The sequence below is a fragment of the Nipponia nippon genome, unplaced genomic scaffold (assembly GCF_047370975.1).
Source record: "Nipponia nippon isolate SJK-2023a ecotype South Korea unplaced genomic scaffold, ASM4737097v1 scaffold_8, whole genome shotgun sequence".
In the NCBI taxonomy this organism is placed as follows: Eukaryota; Metazoa; Chordata; class Aves; order Pelecaniformes; family Threskiornithidae; genus Nipponia; species Nipponia nippon.
The window spans coordinates 11,469,554-11,490,529 of record NW_028262402.1 but is presented as its reverse complement, the minus strand read 5'-3'; the positions used below and the strand labels follow the sequence as shown (position 1 = coordinate 11,490,529).

Genomic DNA, 20,976 nt, shown 5'->3' with positions numbered 1-20,976 from the left:
TGGGAGTACAAAGTACTTGGCAGTGCACAGTCCACTGGACAGGAAGCTCTGAATTCTTCCCATTCTCTACGATAGGGGACAAAATGACCTGTTGCATCTATTATTAGTACCTGCTGAGAAAGTCAATAAAAATAAGAAAGCAATTTATTATTACTGCAACTCTCTTAGCACATTGTCAAAAAGGACTAAAAATATAAATTACAATCCAGTTTTTGCAGCCACTTATAAAACAGAATTTTTGGACAGGTTTTTGATGCAAAAGCAAAATTCAGACCTTAAATAAGCAGTTATTTAACATATACAATGACATTTCCACAGGCTTTAGAAGAACAAGATCTTGCTGACAAGGCAAAACACTTTGCGCTGCACGTCTTTTGTGAAGTGCTACAATCTCAGTTCAGACCTTCAGCTCTTATTTACCTCCATAATCCTAAACAATGAGATCTTTAATGAAAAGGGTGAGCATTTCAGCTTCTTTTATTCAGCATTCAAAGCAAAAACTTTGAAAACCATACTTTCAAAGGACTGATGTGACTTACAGGGAAGGAAACTCTCAGAATGCTGAGCCATAACGAGAACTTTGTTGAGGTTTGTGAGTTGGGGAAAATGACAGTGTAATTGCTAGTAATATCAGATAACATTATTCATATTAATGCCTTCTGCATACCTAGAATGTAACTTTGCTGAGAATCAGTACTTCTGTTCTGACGTTGCAAAATGCATGGCACAAGGGGGTTCAAATCCACCATTAGCTTTGTCAGTGCTACAGTAACAAAATAATGGCAGATACCATACTCATTCAGTAGTCTATATACACACATTCAACTGAAATGCTTTTTTTTCTGGGGTATAGTATTCCACAAAAAAACAGACATAGAAAACAAAACATCCATAGCCTGTAATTGTAAAGTTTTTCTGTCCAACCTTTCTTTGCTTCATTGGATCCCACAGTGCCAGTGGTAACATTACTCATATTTCAGGGGATTCAACAGTAGGTATTAAGAAAGTCAGTCATCGCCAGGAGGGCACAAAAGCACATATAAGAAATTAGAACCACTGACTTGTGCCTTCCTGGCATGTATTTTACATCAACTCAGAGTCCCTTAAAGCGTGCAAGCAGGTCTGAGTTGGTCAAACGCAATGCAAATCTAAGAAACATATATCATATAAAGAGATTAAGACTCCCCAAGACTTCTCTGCCAAGTTTTGACTACAAAAGACATTTTGGATTTATCAGTTTAGACAGAGAGCCCAAACACAGACAGAAAACATATAATTATATACAAATGCCACAATAGGAAATAAAAATACAACTAGTAAAATCCTTAACAATGCACCGATTTATAGCAGATTGGTCACACCAATGTAATCAAGCTCTGAGGACCCTTAAAAGAAAGTCTTACTTTATTTTCTCTCTAAGTTTTCCAAGTTAGGGGTTTTTTGCAAGCACTTACTAGAAATACACTCCTGTGAATGTGAACAAAAAAGGGCTGCAAATCCACTGCATTTGCTTCTACTGTAAGACCATAGCTGGATATCACCAAATGTGTATTATTTTCACAGCAATAGAAATGTATTTGCAATGAACAGTCATCTCCATAATTTTTTTTTCTTTCAGTCAGCACCACCATCACCCTGCCCTTACAGATTGTGTATGCTGACTGGCTCTGCTCCTTGTCTTCTGATTACACAAGTAAATTCTCTCTTTTCATAAAAACAAGAATGTTAGCATAGTTTCATCTGTTCTACTGAACAACTTTGACCACAAATAAGCAAAATAAATTTTCCCTTATTACTTATAGTTGAAAGGCTCTACAAATCTTTATCCTGCAGCATTTTAAATGCATGAATGTTTCAATTTTCAGATAACAATAGCCTAAAATGATACAATTTTGTAATAGAGAAAACAAGTGTTGTGGTTTAACCCCAGCCAGCAACTGTGCACCACACAGCCATTCACTCACTCCCCCCCCAGTGGGGTAGGGGAGAGAATTGGAAGGGTGAAAGTCAGAAAACTCCTCCGTTGAGATAAGAACAGTTTAATAATTGAAGTAAAATGAAATAGAATGGTAGTAGTAGTAGTAGTAATAATAATAATAATAATGCAATACAATAATAATATACAAAGCAAGTGATACACGACACATTGCTCACCACCCACTGACTGATGCCCAGCCCGTTCCCGAGCAGCAATCCCTTCCCTCCCCGGCCAACTCGCCCCAGTTATATACTGAGCATGACGTCATACGGTATGGAATAGCCCTTTGGCCAGTCTGGGTCAGCTGTCCTGGCTCCGCTCCCTCCCAGCTTCTTGTGCACCTGGCAGAGCATGGGAAGCTGAAAAGTCCTTGACTGGTGTAAGCACTACTTAGCAATAACTAAAACATCAGTGTGTTATCAACATTATTCTCATATTAAATCCAAAACACAGCACTATACCAGCTACTAAGAAGAAAATTAACTCTATCCCAGCTGAAACCAGGACAACAAGCTAGATTCCCCACTGAAATTCTATCCTATTTTATACCAAGGCCCCAGCACAAGGACAACTCTAAATGTACGCAAGCATGCAACAGCTCCTTTGAGAACACAGCACAACTTTGCCACAAATATTGACTGAACACTCCCTCTGTCCGCTGTTCTTTCACATAGTTGGTTTACAATTAGTTTCTTCAGTAGGTTGACTGATAATTCCAGCACCCCAAAAAGGTTCTTATTCTTACACAGGGACGCTGCAGGAATAATTGTTTATTTAGGTTATGGCTTTACTGATTATTACAGGAGAAGATTCATACCCAGAGCACATCTCTTGTGGTGCCTCCTGGCCACGTACATGCTCTTGTCCAGCTGTCTGTGACAAGGGCAGTCAGTGGTACCGGAAAGTGCTTTCATTTGAAGAGAGGTCAAAAACATCAGGAAAGTGAGACTCAGTTTTTCAGAAAAGGACAATTTTTGTCAAACATCCTTTTGTCTTTTAGCTTTGGTAAAGTCTTTGGTGAAAAAAGCAAGCTTTTTGACCAACCTTCACCAGCCATATCACCTTCTCTTGCATATGTCTAACACTGGTGTGGAGCGTATGGTGTTAATGCATGAACATTTCCAGGGATCATTTTGACTGAGGAAGCATTTAACACCCAGAGATTACAAAACTCTGGACTGCAGATTGCAAACTCTAGGGCTTACTGAAACCACCAGAGCAGGTAAGTGGAATTGCTGCATTAAACCATTACAATTATGCAAACAAAAATTTGCTACAGAGTATGTTAGCTATTAAAGAAGATAAATGTCTTGCCACCCTGCTCCATTTACAAACCTTTCTGTATGCAGGGTATTCTGTGATAAGGCTTTATAGATTGGACTATGTCAGAGAGGAAGGATTTTTTTGGTTGGAATAACAGATCTAAGTTGTAGGATACAATTTTCCTTACAAATTAACTGTTTATTTCTGCCTGTGCTTAAGGAACTCATGCTAAAAGTCCATTCAGAACCTGAGAAACAGAGAAAAAGCAGAATACCTGAAACAAAAGTAGGTGGACAGAAGTAAACACAGAGTGTTTATTTTTTAGTACAAAAAGAAATCCTAAAACTACAAGCTGAATGGTATTTTTTCTTTATTGCTTTTTTTTTTTCCCATTGGCATCAGAAAACATCAGACTTTGAGAAAACATAAAACTGACATTGTAAAATGTGAATACTTCTTTTCATTGTTGTTTGGGTTTTTTTTTGAGGGGGAGGGGGAACATCACATTTTGAGATTGGGGGAAGTACCGTAAGCAAATAAATACGATTTTCTATGTTTCTTCTTACCAGAATTAACTGAAGTGTAGAAACTACAAAAGCCATTTTGCAAATAATTTCCCACAGAGAAAAATACCATAAAAAAGATTCAACAGAAAAGAGTGTAAACTTCCTGCCACGATAAAAAATCATATATAGCATCCAGCCTGCTAACAAAAAGTTTCAAATTCTCTTTTTGCTCAGGAATTACACTGTCCCTGTTAGAAAAGATTATGTGGCATTAGCTTACAAACAGCAAGGAATTAAATTTATTTTATGAAAAAACAATATCTTTATACTCTTTAATAAGGATATTGTGAGGTACTTTAAAGTCTTAAAACGTGACTGTAACTTCACAGTTGAGAAGAAAAAAATATTTTTTCTTTCCATGTGGGAAGGCAGAACAAACAAGGGTGAGATTGCAGCACTGAGAGAAGTTTACTCTGCATGCATGCTGTGCGCACAAGAAGTCTCCATGGCTTCCTGAATGACCTGCTCCAGTTCTTACATTGGAAGAAAAACTGTGAATTTGTGGGAATGTAAAATCATTACCCTATGGACACTCTGACTGGTTCAGGGCAGGGACTTGAACTTGTTTTTCAATTTGAGCTGCGTGACCTAACCAAGAGGCCACCGAGAGGATGTCTTTTTTTCCTAAGGGAGATACATATATTTGAATGTATGTATGTATGTATGTATGTATATATGTGTATGTATATACGTGTGCACATGTGTATGTATGTGTATGCACCTATATGAGCTTCTTCCTGCAGAGGAGTTTTAAGATTTTATGTCTTTAAAAGCCTCAGCTGAAGATAAGAAAACTTTTCACCTTTCTCCAAGACCAGATAGATTGACCACCCACATGCAGACTGTGTGTGGAGAGCCCCACGCTAGTTAAAACCCTGCGTCAAACACATGCATCAGCATCTCAAATTCATGGAGTGGCTGTGGAGTCTCTACCTCCCCACCACGACACTTACTCTAACTCCTGGCTCGGTAGAGTTGCTGTGATCCCTAATCATACCATGCAGAAATGCTGTGAATTTATAAAATACTATGGTGCTACAGTTCCAGCCTGGGTCTTACAAGTCTCAGTGAAAAGCTGGCAAACCTTATGCACAGAAGAATTTATTGGTAATTATCAGTACTGATTAGTCTCTACTAGTTTCAGATCCGGGGCAGACTCACGTGCAGCCAGCCAAAGGGTTTGGTTCCTATGTACCCCTCCAGGCCCATCAGAATGAAATAGCAGAGCCTGTTTCTCTACACAAATAAATAAAAGCATGCCATGAACCCTGCCCTGGCATATTCAAACTGCTTATTGGGAATGGTGCTTGTCCCACAGTAATTCCTGAACCATGCTTAGGATTTGTGATTTTTATGCTGGCATGGACCACAACCATGTCAAGGATCACTGGGCAGTGCCTGCCCAGGGAAGGGACCTGGCAGACCCTCCTCTCACCCACCCTGGGTTTGTAGGATGGGCTTCCTCCTGGCTCTCCTGCTTACCTTGACAAAGTGGATAAAGAGGTGAAATTCACCAGCACAGGGAAGAGCAAGGCAGGTGTCAGCATGCAGGGTGGCAAGCAGGCAGCACCGAAACCCGCAGATTACAGCACAAATGACTTTCCCCAGACTTCAGACTAGTTCTACTCGTCATTTTAGAGGCAAAAAACTATCTCACACAAGCTTTGATCATCTGTAATGGATTCTCTCTGACTGGTTGTCAACCTGAAAATTAAAATGGCTGGTTGAAAAAGCACAACAGCCGCTGCAGCAAGGAGAGATTAATCATTTGTTCTGACTAATGAAGACATCATCACAAGTGTAAATCAAACCGGTTGGATACCATTAGCCACTGATATTTTCCTTAAAAATCAAAATGCCTTTGTCCACAAAAGCAAAGGCCAGCATATGAATTTCAGTATATTTATTTTACTAACAGCAAAACTAAAATGATTTCCTTCCTTTGCAGCCACAGGCGTGGACATAGATGAAATCAATAGACTTTGCACATTTTATGATAAAATAAACAAAGATATAAAATGAGGAGATAAAACAGAGATGCATTCATGAATGCTAAGTTATTCCAATATTTAAATTAATTACATGGTTAAAGAGTGATTGCCTCTTTTATCTTCTACTAACTACAAACCAGAAAAGAGATCAAGAAACACAGCTGGGCATTTATTAATTCTATTCTTCCCTCTACAATTAAACTTTAATCAGTTTCAAAGAACATTTGGGTTCTGTCCAATGCAGTTGCCATGCTTGAAGCAGTGATTAAAGAAACAGGATATGAACAATTACCTGTAGCAGCATTTTGGGGGAAATTTGGTCTCTGGAAGAGAAATACTTTGTAACAAAGAAGCAAAGGTTTTTATACAGTCATTAATAGACAAAATTAGTTATAATTTATGTTTCTACAAATAGAGGACTGGCTTTCCTTTTTGGAAAGCAACATCTGTGAAGTTTTATTTAAATATTTTACCTAATCTGAGTAGTCTTTAGAAAAATCAAGCATCAGAATTCCTTAGCATTATTAGCCTTCAACTGAGATTCATCATAAATAGCCCCTGAAAACTTAAAAGCTGATGTAAAACTTCTACAATCAAAACCAGGGCTTCAATCACAAGTAACATGTTTTTAAATCTAAATATTTATTAAAAGATCCAAATCCTTTTTTCACAAAATGAGAAAGAGTAGCAGCAACAAAAAGCAGCATATTTTCCCCCTCCCTGCAGGCAAAGCACCCACTGTCAGTGGTCGTGCAGATCACTCTTCGCCTTGGGCTGGGTGGCGGGATCTGTCTACCTTCCCCTGGAGCCAAAATACAATCCAGAAAGGAAGGATCTGTAATCACGCTGCTGCAAAACATCAATATCTGCCAGAACACGAGAAGCTGCGGCTGCCTCGGACATCAAATTAGATCAATTGGCTATCTGGGGTGAACACGTGGAAGAACCTACCGACAGCAGTGAGCAACAATTAGTCTCCTAAGGGTTTCAGGATGGAGACTAATCTGTAACACAGAGATCACATCTCTAACAGTACTACAATTTGTAGAACTTTTACCCTTAATGAGATTTAAAAGCCCCAAACAAATAAGAATGCCCACCTAACAAGACAGCTATCTGTCTGGGCCAGCAGATACAGGGAATGGAGCCTCAAACCTTTGCCAGCTGCCCTTGAACAAGGGTGCTGGAGCCTTCGTTGCAGGCACTCCACAATGAGGGAGGGTCAAGCACCCTTTTAGCTGGCACTGTGGAGAGACCTTAACAAGAGCCAGGCCCAGAGCACAGATCCCAAGGGCAGAAGTTTAGGCAGAAGCGTGTAAAGAAGGGGTCCTCCTCTGAGTTCAGACCAGCCTAAATGTTCTTGGGTATGGTGGTGACGTGCCACAGGGCACATTGCCCAGCAGGTGTTGGAGCAGCTCTCCCTACCAGGGCAGAGGATACCACATAGGTTCACTGCCTTCAAGGCTGAGGAAACCTGTTGTGCGTTCAAGTGAAGCATCTGGGCCAACTGACCCTGCACCATGCAAGACCACCATAAGGAAGCAGTGAGTGACAGTAGTGGGTGACTCACTGGTGCGGGGCACAGAGGCACCCACCTTCCAACATGACCCGTTGTCTACAGAAGTTTGCTGTTTTTCTGGGGGCCCAGATCTGGGGTGCTGTGGGGAGACTGCTAAGGCTTGTCCAACCCTCTGACTAGTACCCTCTGATATTCTTACATGGGGGCACCAGTGACACTGCTGGGGCAACCTGGAGAGTATTAAAGGTGACTACAGAGCTCTGGGGGTGACAGGCAGGGACATGGGGACCGAGGTGATGTTCTCCTCAGCCCTTCCAGCATGGAGAGAGGAGGAGGTCACTGATAATGCATGTCAGCAATTGTTTGTGGAGCTGGTGTCAGCAACAGGAGTTTGGTTTCTATGGCCATAGGATCCTGTCTGAGGATCAACCTCTGCTTGAGCAGCAGGGTTGGGCCAGATGACCTCCAGAGGTCCCTTCTGACCTCAGCCAGTCCGTGATTGTGTGAACCGACAACAGTAAGTACAGTGGATATTAATCTGATCCCAGGTGAAGGATGCTCATTTTCTGCAATTTTTGGCTCAAGTTATTACTGGCAAAATATGAGACCTAGAATACGGTCCTGATACAACATATTTCCAGAGAAGGTTTGTATTTAAATTGTAATACAAACAAAAAAAATTTAAACTCAGACTCAACAACCAGCAATTATGGCCAAGGCTGGACAGCTAGTCAGACTCCAGTTTCTGGAGGGATACGTAACTCTCCGCAAGGCACAGTCATGGCTTCCTCTATGGGAGATGAAAGAGCAAATGCTGCTTCTCGCCACCCTAGAGTGCTCCACCCCATCCCCTTCTGCCCCAGTTCCTCTCTCCTCTGCTGTAGGAGTTTTCTGCCATTCACAGGAGGGCAGCTGAACAGAAACTGGCAAAAGTTTCCTGCCTGCTGCCACTGTCCCTCTGCAGATGAGTGACAGAGTCACACCATGCCTCCTGCCTTACTGGCCTGGGGATGTGCCAGAGTCATTGGGTTACAGATAGTAAATGAGACCTGTGCACTTAGAGTGAGAGCAAGAAAGTTTAGCTGGGATAAATGGCCCTTGCTTCCCCCACACTTGCTACTGAAGGCAACAGAGGCAAAATGAAAACAGGGCCATTAATTGCCTTCTCTCACTGGTGTGAATCAGGCACAACTCCTCAGAGGTCAGTAAAATTACATGGCTATAAATTGGGGTAGCCAAGTAAAGAATCTTCTCCCAGTAGTAAGAATTTGGGAAGAAAGTAATTTTTTATCATAGCAAAAGCAAAAAAAGGCCTTACTTCTTGGGATACAAGTCTATCTAATTATTTTGATTCCAGCAAAATTTTGGGACCAGATCTATCTTATTTTAGAATAGTACAAAGTCAGCTGAGATTGTTTCTGAGTGAGCTGCTAGAAAACAGTGAAACACATCAAAATACCAATTTATACTTAGACTCTGGCAAAATATAAAGAATGAATTTTATGTCTAATTACTACACTCACTCATTGCAACATAAATTAGAAACTGTTATTCAGTAGCAAACCATTTGCTTAACATGGTGCTGCATATTTTCTATCAAACTGTTGTGGGCTTCTTTTCTTCCTCTACTTTGGTTAAAGTATATAGGTCCCTTTGGAATTGTCAGATTAATTTGATTTGGTTTATAGTTAGTATGTGAATGGTTCACAGTCCATAGGGTCTAGCTTTCCTTTTTATAAATAATTCCCTTTTTATGGTGCAATTAGGATGCTGTGTGTTTTTGCAATGCACCTCAGAGGTAAACGTGACAAATGGGAGATATTAAAAGTTCTATTACTTTTCCTCACTGACACACGGAGAACCTGAAGAATACAGAATGAGGATTACAATGCTGTTTCTGAATATATTTAGTTCCCAGTTTCTACTCTGTACCACACTTTTTGTGCTGATGTTTTACTGTGCTGCTGCATTTGTACTTGATGCTCACTTATGTCTAGGGGCTTCTCAGTATTGATCTATTTATCTATGCAAGCACAGATCAATACATGCATTTTGTAAGGAATCTGAAGTTATTTCTGTGAATGTTAACAGGCGTATACAAAATGCATAGAGATATTTAGGATGCATCCAAGTCACTACCAAAACTGAATTTACAGCAAATGATAAGAATGCAAGAGTGCTTGTAACTTATAATGACTGTATAAAAGATGATGACATGTTGTGGTTTTTTTTTAGTGGGCAATTACAACTATACCCAGTCTAATGGATATTTTTATTCTTCTGCCTACATGAAAAGATGTATAACTGAGATACACTCAAGGCACATGTAAACCATTTCACCAAACAATTTATTTTTTACATCAAGTCAGAAAAAAAAATCTGCAGCTCCTTTACATAAAGGAATACACACATACACGAACAAGCTCCTTTATGGAACAATGTTACACATCCACATGAAAAGACTATGCACTAGGTTTTAAAGAAGAACAAAGTCTGTAGAAGAATATAATTCTAGAGAAATAGATAATTTCTTACAGTGCCAGGTGTCAGTCATTCTTTGGTAAAATCTGCAAACCATTTCCTTCATTGCACTGTCACAGTGCATGTGCTGATATAAGGTCTTTTATTAAAAAATGTTCCTATGGTCATACTGAAATTTCTGACTTCTCTCCTGTTGCTTAGAAAAGTTACAATTACAAAACCATGAAACAGGAACAACATTGCATGACAAAGGTAATGAATCACACATCATGCATATCAAAAACTTACATTTTCTGACAATCATCTTTTTCATTATTCTGAATGTATTTCCCCCTTAAATGAATAGATAAAGTGCTGGAACAATTTTGGAAAAAAAATGCATTCTAATCCATCTGCATGCTGTTAATAACATGTAAACAGAAAGATGAACTACAATCAATGAATACATCACTTGCAATAATGTGTTCATCTTGTACACTGTTAGAAATGATAGGCTTGTGGAAGCCATGAAATCACAACTCAAACCTCAAGAATTAAAGTCACCACTAATACTCGATTTACACAGGAAAGTAAACCCAGTCAATATCATTTGCTACACAAAATAAATGTCCATTCATCTCATGAAAAAACAGAAATGCACAAGTGCTGATGCTTGTCTACTCCCATTACAACTTTGTCTCTATCTCACGCTCTAGGTGAGCATAAGGGAATGAATATGCAAAAGAAATGGAAGTGATTTAGGGTCAGATTTGCTTTGGCACATGAGGTGGGAAGTAAATAGCAGTGATATGCCACCTTACCAGCTCTCTCCCTTCTAACAAGGGACCCTTGTCTCATCCAGGGAAGCCCTCCAAATTTCTAAGACTTATCATACAACGTTTATTAGACATCTTGTTTGGTTAAATAGCCCAATCTGTGGATTAGGCTTTCTGAAGCTGCAGGCTTTCAAGATGAACTCTACCACCTCACCCTCCCCCCCCAAAAAGTCAAGTATTTATCAGTCATTAATGCCTGTAAGTGCCAAACCCATCAATACCAGAAACAGAGAAACCAAGGTCCTGGAAACAGCTCTCCCACCGGACTTCCCTATCTGTCTCCAGTCGACATTATTCAGCTGTCTCAATCACCATTAGGCTATTTAGAAGGTGAGAATAATGTTGCTAAGGCAGGATTGGTGCTAGGGTTTTTTACGTGCAGCTTTGTAACTGGAAGTAGAGATCCTTGAGCTCTCACCTGCACTCTTCAATGTCAGACAGTGAGCAGGTCCAGCCACATTTAGCAAATGCTGTCTTGAAAACTTTACTCAGTGAGGAACGAAAAGCCTTGGGAGACTCCACTGTTAACCTTGAAAGAGAATATTTCATTACCTAGGCTCCGCTGGCTCCTTATCAATTGTTACTACATGAGGCGTCTGATTCTACCCGTTGAGCATTCCCCAAAGCTCAATATAAAGAAATGCCCCTATATTTCTGTTGTATCCATGTGCTTTGAGAATGCATATCCTCATAATATCTTTTCTTATTATATTTTTCTCACTGACTGTTCTAGTATATATGTATGCTGTGCAGGCATGTTCCTTACTGTATCACCAGAGGCTTATGGATTCCGTGAACAGCTTCCAATTTCTTTTATTATCCATTTTACATTTTTCTTGCATAAATGCAGAAAGAGAGCTCGTGGAGAATAGAATGCCTGAGGACTCAAACAAGGACTTTACAATGAGGGGAGGACCTGGAAATGCAAGGCTGGCTAATAGAGTATGCACACTATTAATACACTCATTTAAGTACTAAGGCTGAAGCCACAGTGCCTGGAACTGAGCAAGTCAATTTTTGCTGTTTTTTTTTTTTTTAATGAAAAGACAAATTATCCATCAGGTTGAACAGCAAATTGTCAGTCACCACGCTACTGAAAAACTGTGGTAAACATAAATATCTACTAAAAACAAGCACAAGGGGGGTGTGCGGTGAGTAAGTACTTTTTTAAAAAGAACTTGCTTGTTGTCTCCATAAACAAAATCTCCTTTGTGTGCATATGTGCACAAATGTCCCATCTGTCAAATCCATTCATGACAAAAATATAGATTTTTTTTACTTTTTTAAAATAAGACCCCAAGTTCTACATGCACTGGCGTAGACAGCTGTGTGCCTTATATCTATGGCTGCCACTGAGGGCACTATGAAAACAGAGAGCAGAGAGTGCAGGCAGCAAGTAAAATCATGCTACATGCACACATAAATACATTGGTATATGAAAGCTAATCTTATCCCTCAGTTTCACAGTGCTATGTCCTTCTATCTTATACATTTTTGATTAAGTTCTCCAGAGCAGCCACTGCCTTCAGTTGATATCTTTATGTTAGTGAACACATTCTCAGAGCTTAATAAGTAGTCAGGGATGCTGTGCGGATTTCTGGCTCACAGTGAGAGGGCAGCTCAGAAGGGAAGTGTGTAGAGAGATGTGAAAAAGCTGTTCAGACAGAGAAAAAGCTGTGGGTTGGGGATGTGTGAAGGGGTTGCATTCTTAGTTTAGATTTGGGGAATGCAATACTGAAGAAAACATCAAAGATTTCTTCATGTGCTGAGAAATGCTGAAATGTTGAAATGGAAAATCAATGGCCTAGGAATAGGAGGGATGTAATGATTTTTTACTGGAGTATTTCTAAAACTGTAAATGTTGTGCCAAAGTGTTAAACAAATTCAGATTTTGGGGCAGTGTTTTTCCCATGTTATTGCAGCATGGACTACAGCAGTGGAAATACAGGCTTTTTGTGAGCTTCCTAGTTGAGTGAGAAAGATGTAGATACAATCCTCTTTCCCTGGTAAACAAAATAGTTTTCCTGTCTATTTCCATCTTTTCAGTGGGGAAATGTCCCCATCTCACCTGTCTTTGGAGGACAGTACACAAAAAGCCTTGCTCCTGGGAAGCAATGGCAACACCACTGCAACAGACCTGTACCATTAGACAAGCTTGTCTCCCAGAAACACAAAGCTGGAGCAGACTTGAACTGTATCTGTATTGATCCTGAAGGCATCAGTCAGCCTCTACACGCACCAGCCTTGCTAATGGAAAACTGGTGAGAAACATCGATGAAGCAAAACACATTTTGTTCCACCATCGTCTTTCAAACAAGGAAGAAAGCCTGGAACAGAGCAGAAAAAAAAAATATTTAGAGAAGAAAAGTGGAACCAGCTGCAAAGATGTAAAATGTTCCTTTTTCATGTTTTGTCTTATTCAGACTTGAACTCTGCCATTCATTTTGGCAAGTCCACACAAATAAAACCAGAATATTTCTTTTTACCCCTCATACCTTAATTTGATCTAAGACCTTCTTTATCCACAAAAAATAAAAAAAAAATAAAAATCCCTCCTAGCCAGAATGCACCAAGAGGTTGTCCTGGGATTTAATGATGTGATGTATTACTTCATTATGGTATCATAACAAATCCAGGAAGTGCGGTCATAACCAGGAACTGGCACTGTGAAATCAGAGACCTTATCACAATCTCTCAGCTACACTCTCCTCTGCTCCTGTAGTAACTGGACATGGTTTGCAATGCAGGCTTTTATGATTACAAGGTGCAGAGAAAACAGAACTACTACAGGAAGAAATTCCATAGTGGCTTTTGTAGCACTTCAGGAGACAGGAATCTCTGCAATTCACTCCTGATATCATTATCTAATGCTGCCTCAAATCCTCTTAGTCTCCAGCCCTCAAACCTGAAGATATAAGGAGACAGTCACTGGAGAACTACCAAGAATAGTATGTGGAAGACTATACAGATGTTTAAAGAGGGAGTTCTGTTAGGTTTTGTTTCATCAGTTTTTCTGGTTTGTTACAGACTCAGAAAGCAGGATAGGATTGGCGCTGTGAAAAAAGTAATTTAGGATGTTAAAGTTGCACAGTTCATTTGAACACAAGCATGCTGAATTTCATGAGATTTTTATAGTCAGTATGATGTGCATCCCCCAGCTAGGAGTAAATCTGTCCAGATCCTTAGTGGTTTTCTGCAGACAGCATGCCTTTTCCTTGGCTGATTCAAGAGACAGCCTCGGTGCTTATAAACTCTCTACAATAACATGGGGTATTTTTCAGGTTCCCTTCAAGCACATTACAGTATTCTAGCCATGCCTGCATTTTAGATTTGCTGTGTTCAGCAAGAGTTGCAATGGGAATTTCTCGGGAATATGATGGTTATGACAGTATTTAAGAAGGAGTTTGTAGGCAGGTGTGAAATCAGCATTTTCCATGCAAATTATAGTATTGTTTCATATTTGAAGGATAAATATTCCTTTTGCTTTTACCATCAGGGGCTTTGAAGTGTATCATAAGGATACGATGTCCTGAGTGTCTAGTTGTTTCATTCTGAACTGGATGGTAAACACCCATTTTTGTATTATATACTGCCTGATAAGAAACCTGCAAAATACCTCTGTGTTCTTTCAGAAAAAGAAAAAAAAAAAATACAACAAACAAGCAGATCCTTACAGGACATAGAAAAACCTGATGTGTTATGAGAAGGTCACAGGACAATGCCCTTTTTGCTAGCACTTTTTTCCCCAGACAGGAACACAAGCCTGGGATAAGTTGTTGATCAGTGTTAGTGATGTTTGTTTTCAGCTCTGAGTATTTTTCTATTAGTTTCTCTAAGTGCATGACTGCGGGTGTTGTGCACACTCATTTTAGCTTTCTGTGCATTTAGCTGCAAGCATGAGAATCTTGATCCAGACACATCTCTGTCCCTGTAGCACATTAACAAGAGCTATAGCCACTGGTCTAGCTTTTCCCGTTTTTTCAGTAGGGAGAGTGATGACACATGGGAAGAGGGAGAAAAGGACAAAAGGCAGGAAAGAAAGCTTGCAAATCTTGCTCATAATCTGAGGGTGATGTCAAAACAAAAGTCTGACGACTGGAAGGGACAAGAGCATTTGCCATCTCATTCCAGCTCCACGCGTGCTCTACTCTGCCTCGGTGCTGTGACACGTGGGTCCACACTCCCCATAGTCCTACATATGTAGAAATAGCTGTCTGTGAATGTTGGTTGTCCTGTGAGCAACACACATTTTCTCTGTGTTGCAGTGAGAATGTGCATCAGCATCTGAAAAGAGTAAAATCCTTCTCTTTGGCACATAACAGCTTGTGTTTCTTCCCATTAGACTTTATTCAAAAGTGTTTTCCTTCCACCCATTCATCTAATTCTTCTTCCTTTTTTTTCACCATTATTTTCATCATTATGATGGTCAGCACTATGAAGCCTGGCAACAAGGCTGTTCTTACCAGTGACTGCTAAACAGGAATATCCTTGGGACCCCTGGAAGAATTTGGGAGCACAGGAGTCTCTTTACTGGGTGAGAAACAAGTTACAGCTAATCTGGTGACCAAGAGAGATGCTTCAGGGAAATGATAGTGAAAAACACTTAGACAAGATAGCCTCATAAAATCTTAGGAAGACTGGCTTATGTTCTGAAGTCTGAAGTTAAATACACAGAGAGCTTGGCCTTACTTCAGAAAAGACAAAGTAAGAGACTTTGACCTCAGAGGACCGGAGATGAAATAATAAAAGCTTTGGCACAACTTAGCTGTTTTATCTCATCTGTCATCCTCCCTTTTTATGGAGTTTAATAACATCGATTGGTTATTTTCCCCAAAACTGTGTTAGAAACATATTTAGAGTTTTGATATCTGTAACTGAGATTCATGGCCCAGTTTTGTGCTACATGCAGAAGAGCTAATGATAGTAATCTTGAGGTCATTCTTGTTTAATTTGCCTTTAAAAATAATCATGTCTTCCTACCAGATTCATCACAACTTCATGTTACAGAAGACGAGCACTAGGGTAAAACACCTTCCAGAAGGGTGAACAAAACAAGAATAAAAGACTCAACACTTATTTGTTGAACATGTCTCTCCTATTATCCTGATTTTAACTGCTTCTACACTGACAGTTATTGATTCATGCAACTGGTTTTGGTATTTCTAAGTTTAATTTCTACATCATATTTTCATGACTGCATCAAGTAGTTTTATCGGGAAACATTGAATGTTTGCAGCTGTGTTACAGACCATGGTTCTATTTATTTTGCTAAAATTTGTATTTCTTTGTAGGTTTTAATGACATTTAGGTTTTAATGACAAATTTAAAAAAAAATCCTTCAAAAAACAGGATCATATTGAGGACAGGTACAAAAGGAGATGTCTTGTGCTTTTTATCATTTGGTGGAAGGCACTGTTGATACTCGAAAGACCTTATCTGACGTGGATACTGGAAACTCTGTGCTTTACCTACAGATTTTACTTTCTCCAGTCTGCCATTTTCTCCAGACTCTTACTATCTGTGATATGAAATGCAGTGCACTGATAGATATTGGCAGGTCCAGATTAAAATTCATTTCACATCTCCTGCTATTACTTCAAAGGAACAAAGGTCTTTTTTTGAGTCCTAAGAACTGAAAACCTAAGTTTTCTTTGAGGTGCTGAGCATGAAAACTGTGTCTTTGTTTGATAAGCAACATTTGATGATTCCTCTCTTTTCAGCTCAACAACTAGCCACTACCGAGAATGTGAAAAAAATGGGTTTTGGTTTTGTCACCTCCTGGTGCTGCTGACAGCTAACAAACTGCTATTTGGCAAGCAGTGCTTATCCTTACCAATTTCCTAAGGCAAAAGAAAAAGAAAGGTACCACAGCTTGAGGCACAGAGTTTGTTTTCAGGCTAGCTCAGTATCTTTTGTCTCAAGGGAAGCTGCTTCATTTCAATGCAATTTTCTTCTGTTCAAGGCCATTTACTACCTGGTAGTTAAATCCTGTTCCCCTTCACTCTGCTCACCAGTTCCGTGTAAACTTCCAATAACTTTCACCTCCTGTCCCTGATTCTGAATAAGCCTAAGCCAATTTTGTGTTACAGGCACACAGCACCTAAATGAAAATGGAAGATTGTTAACAAAGCTTGTCATTTGAAACTGAACTGAGCCAAGTAAATCCAAACAGAACACTTTGCTTGCATTTGTTTCATGATCTCAAACAGTTTTGATTGATTTCGAAGCACCAAATCACAACCAAATATTTCACCAGTGAATCCTTGTATGTTGGCATCTAAATCTATATCCAAGCTTCTAAATAACGGGATGATGATTTTCCAGTGGCAAGAAGCAAGCATGGTTCCACACAGTGTTAACAGGAAGCAAAACTGCACCACACAAATGGAAATCACACCATGTTTTAGTGCTTAGTTGCGTGTCAGGTACATATTTGAAGAGTATATCTGATTGCTTTTCAACCTGAGAAAGTTACTTAAGGTCTTTCCTCCAGTTGTCCAAGCTGGAGAAGAGAAAAAAATAACTTACCTGAAATGGCTCCTGTCTGTAGCCACATCTAGTGACTTTATTTACCAGGGACACATGCAAAACAAGAGTGTAGACCCTCAGGTCTTGCCTCTTTCTTTGACTAGCTCTCATCTCATTTCTCTGCACTCTACTGATTGCCAACATCTAGCACAAAATGCAACTGACAGCCAAGAAAACAAAGCCCTTTTTAAAAGAGATAGTGTGTTCAGGAGAGATGCGAGTCCTATATTTTTGAGGTTTGCCAGGGAAATGTAACACATTACTAAAACATTACATTGTCCATTGGTTGATTTAATGAATGTATTTCTTTGGCCAGACTCCAAGCACTCTGCAAACTCATTGAAAATCTGAGCAATAAAACATTGGCTTAATAGTTCTGACCTGCTTTCAGCAAAAAGTCCTCCACACTGCCAGTCTTCCCTGGCACTCAGCCAATAAAGGCAACTGTTGTTGACATAGTAGCTCACATGGTACAAACAGACCTTCCACTATGATCCTCCAGTCATTATTTAGACGGTTTGTCAAGTCTGCTTGCCGTCAGCTCTCACTGGCAAAAACGGTGCCTCCTGTTTCCACAGGACCCAGTGAAATCTTAGGTCGCAGAAAGTGCTATGTTTCCCATTAAGAGCAATTAGCTTCAGTCTGCATCAATCAGTAGCCTGTCTCAGCTCCTAAATGCCTATTGCCAGCTGGCACATGGGCACTGGCAATATTGTATGGTGGCAAAGAAAGACAGTCCTAGCTGAACTCAGCAGTAAGGAATATTAGGAAACCAGGTATTTGAGCTACCAGCAGCGTATGAACAGGACTACAGTTAATAAGAAGTTGAGGGCATGAAGCACAAGTAACCTTGGAATAGGTGAATGAGTTAGGAAACATTGAAGAACATGCAAGTTGTCTGGTTCAGCGGTAACTCAGTCTTATACACAAACAGCAGATCTAATGTAGTGAATGAAGACAAACCTGTTTTTTTAAGTACATTCTTTGTACTTCATCTTCTATTTAATCTTTTGTGACACTACAAGAAACCATAAAACAATTTTGTCTTTGAGTGGTTTGATCTGAGAATAAATGGTCCATCAGCAAGGCTCAGCAGTATGGATAAACAGCTGGATGGGCAAAATGCAGACTTTAACACAGCGATATCCCAATGCATACACAACACTAACAAGATTAGTACAGAAAGAAGAGGAAGAACAGAAAGATGAGGCGACCAGTATGCCAGATATACACCTTTTATTGCTGCATGTGTGAGTGAATTATGTGTTTTGCTGCAGTGGAGACTGGGCAGTGGACACTTAACAGCTCTGCCAGACTTAACAGAGTTGGATACAACCTCCCATTAGGAGCAATCGCCTTTATTTTCTACCCATCTACCTGTTCTCCTTCCATTTCAACAGATGCAGAAGACCATGCGCTCCTCTAACTTGATTTCATTTCCTCAGTATTTCACTAGGTTTGGTACCTGTTAATGCATCTTCCTCCCCTCTTTTTAGCTACAGCTTTCTCAGGTGGAGTCAAAGTGCTGAGCTCAGTGTGGGCATCACCTCGCTGACTCATTCTGCCCAAATCTATCTGAAGATAGTAGACACACAAGGGAAAATAACAGAGAAATAAGTTTTTTCCTAACCATTATTCACAGGAAGTTGTTTTCCATCCTGCGGGACACTAACCTGTTTCACATCAGGATGAAACCAGTATCTTTCAGAAATATATATATATATTATTTATATATAGATATATTATGAAACAATTGTATTTTTTCAGGGAAAATGGGAAATCACAGTTCAGGTCCACGAAGACCTCATTTAGTCCAAAGCAACCACTAGCTCAGTGATTAGAGTCATCACCTACGAGCCATGTGACCTTGTTATTACTTTGTCCCCAGTCTGAATATACCACAGCCGCATAAATGGCCTGGACACTGAATTAAACATGCAGTGGGATGAAAATTTTTTTCCTTCCCACAGTCTGATCACAAAGCCAAGTGCCTTTCCCAGCAAGACACTTGCTCAAACTGTTCTGAAAGGGAACATATTCTCCTAAAATAGCCTTCTCAACACACTTCCCCATACCTAATAAAAAATTCTTGCTATATTTCATTATCCCCACTACAGATTTGAAGAAGTTCTGTCCCTTCCCAACTAGGCATTCAATCACAGTGTCCTACATGAAGGTTCTAGTAACTGTGCTGGTGGCTACTTTGAAATAGGTGGGATTTCAGTATGGACTATGCCTATATGTTTGATTTCCATCTATGCAAGGAACTTTCTTGTTTAACAACAGACTGGCTAAGGACCATGCTCTGTACAACAGTTTGTTTGTCGCAGCCTAGGTTACAGCAAAAACCAATGCTGCTAGTTTAGTATGCACTAAAGAGTTCACCTTTTTTTTTTTATTGTAAATTTACTTCACAAAAAAAGTGGTAGCAGCAATTATAAGCACCAGTAATGTCACTGGATTGTTGTTAAGAACTACATTCATCACCAGCTTGGTTTCAATCACCAAAAAGCAGATTGTGTATATTCACACTGAATCCTGTGTGGCTGCAGCTGACTCAGATTCTTCATCTTTGTTTAACGTAGGAAGAGTTTTAGAAATTAAGGCAAAAGTCATGTGCAGCAAAAGCAATCAACAGTGGGGGCAAATAATGAGGGGGTTGTATCATTATAGTAATACAGAGAGAATAAATTCTGTTCTTCCTATTTTGAAAGAATCCAAAAGACTGAGAACTGAAATCACAAACTTGTAGCTGGACATATTATATGATATCATAAGGTATGCCACAGGACCCAGGCAGTACCTCCTGCATTATGACCACCTTGAACTTGTTTTGGCAATGGGCACATATCTTCCATTGTCAGCTCAGGCACCCTTCAGCCAGCACAAGTGCTGAATCTGTTCAGTGCACTTTGACATGTCTGTCTCAAACATATGCCTTGCAATGCCATCCACATCTTCACCACACCATTGTCCACCCTACAACTCACTGATCCTATGCAGGCAGTCAATTTAAAAAGCACAACTTTGATAGACAGTCACTGTTCACTTTCTTTCCTGGAAAGATTGGAATTGCCATTCCTGTGGTCTGGTTTTGAGAAAAATATAGATTAACTAGGAGAGATGTAGCCAGAAAGTATCATAATCACCCCATCATAATTACTGAGGAAATGCTGTAATCCTGCTGGTTCACTTACTAACAGCCCATTTCTCCAGTGCAGGCATACTTCCCATAGCTGGCAACGACCCAAAAGCCATGCCAGCTTTATTCAACACAAAATAACATGGCAGAAAGCAATAGTGTGTAGAACCACAGTAACGGCTGCGTCTTAACTGCACATCCCAGTGCAATTACTACAAAAGGTGGAAAAACTTGCTCTCTTTGAAATATTTGTGAAGCTAAATACTTCACGAACCAAGCTTGAATTTTTTTCAAATGTATTTGTCATTCCCATATATTTCCTCTGTACTTGAATCACCAATTTCCAGATTACAGATCATTAGCTGTCCCCCAGTGTTACAATTATGGGTGATGAGGTCAGCTCATAATGATGGCAAACCCCGCAAATATCCCTGCTGCCTTTCCCATCACTGCACATCATTTTCTTTTGTCACCATTCTGCACAAGACCTTCAGAGTGCCTTGTAGACAAAAGACTCATTTACCTCTTGCAGGAGGAGATAAATACCTTCCCTACCACCTCCGCTTCCTCTTGACCCTAATAGCTACTTGTCAGAATCAGGTCCCCTACCAAAAACATCAAAGTGGTAATAAACAGGCATATTGAGAGAACAGCAACAGGAATGGCAAAGGAGGTGAAAGAGGGACTGAGAGG

General features: G+C 39.9%; 1 long non-coding RNA gene across 4 annotated transcripts in view; it reads right to left on the bottom strand.

Moving 5' to 3' along the window:
• Positions 1 to 2,199, bottom strand: part of LOC148050450 (uncharacterized) — an 81,976-nt gene extending 79,777 nt beyond the window's left edge. For all 4 annotated transcript variants that reach the window (XR_015701092.1, XR_015701093.1, XR_015701091.1 and 1 more), the window contains exon 1: positions 2,155 to 2,199. This is a non-coding gene — a long non-coding RNA (uncharacterized LOC148050450). The remainder of the gene's footprint in view (positions 1 to 2,154) is intronic.
• Between the last annotated feature and the right edge of the window lie 18,777 nt (positions 2,200 to 20,976).